General features: G+C 35.7%; 1 pseudogene; it reads left to right on the forward strand.

Annotated features, from left to right (window-relative positions):
- Positions 1–210: 210 nt before the first annotated feature.
- LOC100925181 lies at positions 211–1,241 on the forward strand (annotated as a pseudogene).
- The last annotated feature ends 6,351 nt before the right edge of the window (positions 1,242–7,592 follow it).

The raw sequence follows: 7,592 nt of genomic DNA on the forward strand, positions 1-7,592 counted from the left end.
GAACCCCTTTGTAGATTTTTCTATAAATATGTGTCTCTGAAACCACTTGGCACTGATCCCTGGGTATGATGGGGCTCAGTCCTGGCCAGTGATCAATAAAATGCTCTTAAACTTTCATTATTTTGGCTGTCCTGTATTTTCTCTCATCTGGGCACTTCACTTCTTATTCATTTCTTTTATCTTTCAGGAAAATAATTTAGAAAGTTCTTTATGGAGGAATGGAATCAAACCACCACTGGTTTCTTTTTAATGGGGCTGTTTCCACCAACAAAGACTAGCCTGCTTCTCTTCCTCTTGGTTATCGTCATCTTCCTAATTGCCTTTTTGGGAAACTCAACCATGATTTTCCTCATCTGGATGGATCGCCATCTCCACACCCCCATGTATTTCCTACTCAGTCAGCTCTCCCTCATGGACCTCACGTACATTTGCAGTACAGTTCCCAAGATGGCCATCAACTTCCTGTCTGGGAACAATTCTATCTCTTTAGTAGGTTGTGCTTTTCAAAGTATCTGCTTCTTAACTACTGCAGGTGTTGAAGCATTACTCCTGGCATCCATGGCCTATGACCGTTATGTAGCCATTTGCCGTCCCCTCCATTATCCTATTCTCATGAACAAGAGAATGTGTTTGCTGATGACTGTTGGGTCCTGGGTCTCTGCATCCATCAATTCCATTTTCCATACAGTGTATGCACTCCAGTATGCCCTATTGCAAGTCCAGAATCATTAACCATTTTTTCTGTGATATCCCTGCCATGATGCCTCTGGCCTGTATAGATACCTGGACCTATGAGTACACGGTGTTCTTCAGCACCAGCTTGTTTCTTTTGATCCCTTTCATTGGTATCATGACTTCCTATGGCCGGGTTCTCTATGCTGTCTACCACATGCGCTCCACACAGGGAAGGAAGAAAGCTTTCACGACTTGTTCCACCCACCTGACTGTGGTCACCTTCTACTATGGCCCATTTGTGTACACATATCTAAGGCCCCCATCTCTGCGGTCCCCAGAAGAGGACAAGAACATGGCTGTCTCCTACACCATCCTCACCCCTATGCTTAACCCCATCATCTATAGCTTGAGAAATAAGGAGGTATTGGGAGCTCTCCAGAGAGTCTTTGGAAAATCCTTATCTCAAAAAGCATAGCTAGGGACATTAAGTCACAGAAACAGAACCATAAACAATCTTACCAGTTACATAGCTTAACTACTTTATATGACAGATTAGGGCACTGACTGTATTCATCCATCAAGCCTGATTAACCATTATTTTATTTTTATATTTTTTCTTTCTATCTTTTTTTTCTTTTTATAATGCTTTTTATTTTCAAAACATATGCATAGATAGCTTTCAACATCCACCTGGTGAAATTGCTTAACATTATTTTAAAGATTATTTTTCTCAATTAATATGTAATTTTTCTCTCTCTGCTATGTTCTCCCAGAAACAAATAATCAAGTATTCAAACCTTTGTAGCAACTTGGAAAAATTAATAAAAATAAATCAGAAAATTGGCCAAATCCAATAATGTGTTTTTCATTCTGTGTAATTGGTTAATCAATATTTTGTTGACAGGTGAATGAAATTCATTATGACCTGTATTTTTAAATCATGACTGGTTTTTTTGATGATCAGAATTCTTAATGGTTTCAATTAAATGTGTTAGCAGTGTTATTGTTATTTTGGAAATTATTCTACACTAAATGACCTAAATGAAATTTAAGATAGTCTGATTCTCCTTTCTAGTCCCTTTAGGATTGGTTTTCAGGAAAATGAATTTATGTGTATATTGAATACAGGCACATATTTGTATTTCCCTACCATGATATTGTGAGGTATCTCTATAGTACAATTATAGAAAAGTATAAAATTAGAAACATAAGAGAAAAAGAAATTGTTCTGCCACATTTGTTTACTTTCCTCTTCATCGTTTTACACATCTTCAATTTCTTTGAAACTGTCTCCTATGTTGTTAAAGCTCAGTCATATAGTATTACACTCATATACCATCATTTGTTCTCCATTTTATGGGAAATCACTTAGTTTCCAGTTCTTTGTCTCCCAAAAAGATCTGCTGGAAATGATTTTATATATAAGTACTTCTCCTCTTCCTTTGATCTTTTTGTAGGTATAGGGCCTATAATTAGAATATGCACCATTTCATAACTTTGGCAACATAGTTCCATACAATTTCACAACTAAACCAATAACACGAATGTGCCTACTTTCTGCTCAGCCCTATAATATTTGTCATTTCCATATTTGCCAGTCTATTAAATATTATGTGGAATTTTAAATTCTCTAATTTTCATTTCTCTACTTATTAGTGGTTCAGAGCATTTTTTCATATTACTATCTACTGATAGCTTGGATTTTTCCCTAGAGAAAAATTCTATCATCATAAAAATCTGTGATAAAGAGAAATTATCCCACAAAAGCTTTAAGTATAATCTATTTATTTGCAAGGCTAAAAGTTGCCAGCAATAAAGGTTAATGACCCCTCAGGGATCCAAGACCCTTAGAGCAGAGAGAGCAACCTTTTCAACATTTGGTCACATAAGGTTAAGTAATTTTAAACTAGAATTGTGATTTATCTATAGTAAAGGAGGAGTGAAGGTACAGGGTGGATTTACATTTTTCATAATCATGCTGACTTACAAAAGGGGGTTGCAAAGTCCAGGATAAGGAAAACAGAAAGTTAGCCAACATTCTCTAGAAAGTCTTATTTTGGGCAACCCCCTACACTACAATGGTCTGATGCTACATCTGTGACCACGCAGAACATCTTATGACCACGTTGTCTCATTGAGACTGGGATTTAGCCAAGAAAAATGGGATAGTTAACTTCTTGTAAAGCAGTCAAAATCTTCTATATGCTAATGGAAACAGTACAGAATGACACAGGGTGCCTATTTTCATTTTCACAATTCCCTTTTTTCTTTTCTCTTCCTAATCAAGTCTTTTATCATTTATCAATTAAGGAATGACTCTTTTTCTTAAAAATGTGAATCAGCTCATTGTTCTTTTTCCTTGAGGCAATCAACCAATTTTTATTTAATTCCTTCTGTGTTTCTAACACTGTATTACTTTCATGAGATACAAATACAAAAATTAAATAATTCAAACTTTTAATTAATTTACAATTTCCTGGGGGTTACAACATGTTCACATTCTAATAAATAAAGTATTTTGCAAACTTAATGCAAAGTACATAAAAACTATGTCCATATTTATATGCATGCATTCCTATATGTATACTTAGATACACTTATGTATATATGAATACTTCTACCAGATTTCCATTCTCAAATCCAAATGAAACAATTTCTTTTTTGGACATTTCAAATGGATGTCCCCTAGATGTGCAATATTTAGCTTGTCCATGGCAGTACTCATGATTTTTCCCTGCCCTCTCAAATTTCTTCTAAACTTCCCTATTCCTGTTGAAGATGGCACTCTTGGTATCATCACACAGAAAGTCACCCTTAGCACCTCACTTGCTTTCACCCACCATATCCAATCAGTTACAAAGTCTTGTCCCCAGTTATCAAATCATTCTCCTTATTTTTTTCTCACTAATATGACTACTACACAACTTCAGATTCTCATCACCCATTTTTTAGGCTATAGAACTAATCTTACAAATGATTTCTAATAGTTAGTTTCTCCAATACATTCTTTATTCAACTACCAAAATTTTATTGATGCCCTTATGTGCTTTTTCTTTATTTTTGTTTGGATATTTAAAAGTCTGGAAGGAGTAAAATTAGTTCCATTCCCCCACTATTATAATTTTACTGACTATTTTTGCCTAATACTCATTTAACATTACTTTAAGAAGTTAGATGCTATATCATTTGATGTGTTGTATATATGAATTTGTTTATGAAGAAAAAAGAAAGGTTAATTCATTCAAGCAATCCTTTGGATATTCCAGCTCCCAATAACACAATTGCCACTGGGCTTTGGATTCATCACTTGTCTCATAAAGTCTCTGATTGTTGCAATATTTATTGCCAGGTTGGTGTGGAACTCAAACTCTATATGGCAGGCACAGTGCTTTGTGGACCAGTGATCAATATAAGTATTTGCTATCTAAGTAGCACAGTGGATAGAGCGCTGGCCTTGGAATCAGGAAGATTCATCTGCATGATTTCAAAACTGGCAAAGTTTTGCCAGACACTTATTAATTACATGACTCTGGGCAAGTAACTTAATGCTGTTTGTCTGCTTCCTCAGCTGTAAAATGAGCTGGAGAAGGAAATAGCAAACCACTCCAGTGTCCTTGCCAAGAAAACCCTCAATGGGGTCACAAAAAATCTAAGTGGACTGAAACAAACAGAACAAATACAACCAAGAACGATTGGGAGTATTGAATCAGATTATCTATATCTATATCTATATCTAAATGCTATTGTTAAATACAATGAACTTTGGGGGTTGCCCTGCAATTCTAGTCCCCCCTTGACATGAATGGCCATCCCATTTGACCTCTCCCAGTCACTCCCCACAATGCTTTTAGAAGAATCACCCATAACTCTACAGAAAACATTCGATAACTCTGTAAAACAAGAAGGGATAGTTGGGCAAAAGGATTCTCTGAAGAGCTACAATGAATCCCAAACGGGATGTTGTGTTTAATTTAGATCAACAAATTGGCCTTTCCTTCAGCAGCAGTACCTTATATCACATGTATCTTTGGGCTTTATATTTCCAGTGGAAAGCAATAAAGTGGCATTACCTCCCTTCATTTTCTCCATTTTCAGACTGTTTTTCCACCAAACCATCTTGAGTACAGTGATTGGGTAACTTACTAAAAGAACAGATTGAAAACATAAAAGTTTTAATTGTATCAACATTTTCTTATTTAGTGTTTCAGTCTTTTGTAGATGGCAAAAGAATCTCCTAAAAGTGTTGTAATGTCTACAGATGCAGGTAAGAATGTGGGGACCCCAGGATCTAGGATACTGAATCAATTGATTTCAGGATTTCATTCTTGTATTTTCATAAAAATCAGATCAAATGGTAAGAATAACCACAGCAGCAACATTAAGAGATATTTTCGTTTTACTTTGCAATTTATAATGCTTTCAATACCAGATATATTGTAATGATATTTTAAAAAATTGGTCGTTTGACTGACTCATTGCTCACATTCTTATCTCAATTGATCTTAACAGCAAATGTGAGGTAGCTGTTTTATTATCCCCATTTTACAGATGATGAAAACACTGAAAGATAGGATAAGTGAAATGTCTTGTATAACACAACTGGTGAGTGTCTGCTACCTGACTTGAACCTCAGTCTTCATGATTCTTATTCCAACATACCATGTTGTCTCCCATAGAATCCCAAATCACTGATTTAAAGTTGAGCTGGATCTTAGAAGTCACTTTAGATGTTCCCCTCAACCTGCCCTTGCCCTCATTCTACTAAATCAAGTCCATTATTCCACAAGACTCATTATTTGACATTTCTTCCTTCGTATAAACTAAAATTTTTCTCTAACATGTTTGTCTATCATTCCAGCAAATTTTACCCTAGGGTACATTCAAGGACATTAGACATTGAAAGGAGCTTCATAAAGCCCCTGAAAGTAATATTTTACATGGCTTATATGTTTGCACTAACAAGTGCAATCTAATCTAATGAGATTCTAGCTTCTGTGATGGTCAGAAGTAAGTTTACAGAGAGATCAAAAGATGAGATAAGAATAGAAAAATAGAGCAATTTTTGGGTAATATTTTCTCATTGTTTGTGTCAGGAAACAACAAAGTACACGTTCCTTTTGTCAGACATTAAGCAAAACTTTCCACCAATTTGACTGAGTTTCTTTTTTTTTCTATTTCCTTTCAATGAATTGACTGAATTGGTGGGGTAGTAGATTGCTTTCTCTATGCAAGAAAATAGATCTAACTCTACCTGGTGACAAATGTAAGGGTGAGTGGTAGTAAATATTCCCCCTTTTATCCCAGAAACCTTTACTTGCCTGACTAATTTCTGTTGAAGGCATGAAGATAAGAATTCTGCTTGTCTGTGAAGTGAAATTTTCATTGCTTAAGATGTTTCAGATAAGAAAAAGGGGTGGTGATTGGTTTCAGAAAGTGGACAGTTATTTTCTCTGGTGGTGATCAACTGGACCCAGACTGAGTTCGTGTTACTTAGAAAACCTGACTCAAACAGCATTTACAATGAATAATAAATTTAAAAAATAATTATATTAAGTGAATGTTCTGAATGAGACTAGGTACTCACAATGATTACACTGTATGAATTCTTCAAGGAGAGATTGTCATTTGCTTTTCTTCAGATACCAAGTGCTTGGCACAATGCTTGATACATGGCAGGCACTTAGTAAATGATTATTGATTGACAATAAGGTTTACAAACATTTTAAAAATTGGAAATTGTCCACAAGGATCTTATGATTAAATAGGGCTGATACAACAAGCAGTAAGCAACAAGCTGAATGTAACCAGAGCAGACAAGCTAACTGGAGCTGGTGCTCCCAGAAAGCCATAAGAAAATAGAAGAAGAACACTTCATGGTCATCTTATAAACAAGAAAGATCCCATGGCAGTGTTGATCGGTGAGTTGAGACTTGACGGAAAAAAAGATCTCCACCTGCAGATCTCCATCCCAGGCATATGGCATGGTCTGGGAGTTCACAGACACAGGATGGAGAAAAGGGAAGTCCCTTATTGTTCCAGGTGGGCTTGAGAATGGGCAGGATTTTATGTATGTTTTGTAATGCAATTATAATGTTTACAAACATAGTCAATCAATAAGATTTATTAAGTACCTTCTATATGTCAGGCAATGTCCCAAGGATGGGGTATCTAAAAAAAAACACATGACAGTCTTCCCTTGAAAAACTCTCACAATCTAATGACTTTGAGCATCTAGCATCATCCAGAATGTGCCTTTAATCCATATATGTGGAATTTTATTATTCAGTGTAAATGCTTTTTGAACCAGTTTCTGTAGGCAGCACAGCACAGACTGGGTCCAGTTGCAAAGTGCAGTCCATTACATATTGCAGTCAATATGCCTAGTTATTTGAACTGCATCACAATGTAGGGGCTAGAGAGGGAGAGCACCATGAAAAGGGACTTTATAGACAAATTACAATGAAGTTATTAGGGGCCTTAAATGTATTATGAGTAGTGGGGAATCACAGGGTTTGAATTTGCTGAAACAATCATTCTAGAAACAAGTGACTATTTATTTCAATCTATGAATTGAAGCCACTGTTCATTTTAGAATTCTCTAGATCTAATCTAATATGGAAACAAGCACAAATAGACTTGACAGGTTAAAAAAGCACAAGATATTGCTAAGTCAATAACCCAAGTGGCCTGAGGAAGTAAAGATTCTAATCAAAATTAGTCTGGCTCAACCTAAGGGCAAAAGAGCTCATATCTACATAATGTTTAGAACCCAGGAATATTTGGCAATCTTGGTAGTAGGGTATCCGATTTTGAATCAGACTGGATCTATTGTAGAACCATCTCCTCAGAAGATTTAAAACAATACTTAAATAACCTCTTTATGTGACCAATTAAGTCAAACAACAGTTACTTTGCTA

This window comes from Sarcophilus harrisii, chromosome 3, assembly GCF_902635505.1.
Source record: "Sarcophilus harrisii chromosome 3, mSarHar1.11, whole genome shotgun sequence".
Lineage (NCBI taxonomy): Eukaryota > Metazoa > Chordata > Mammalia > Dasyuromorphia > Dasyuridae > Sarcophilus > Sarcophilus harrisii.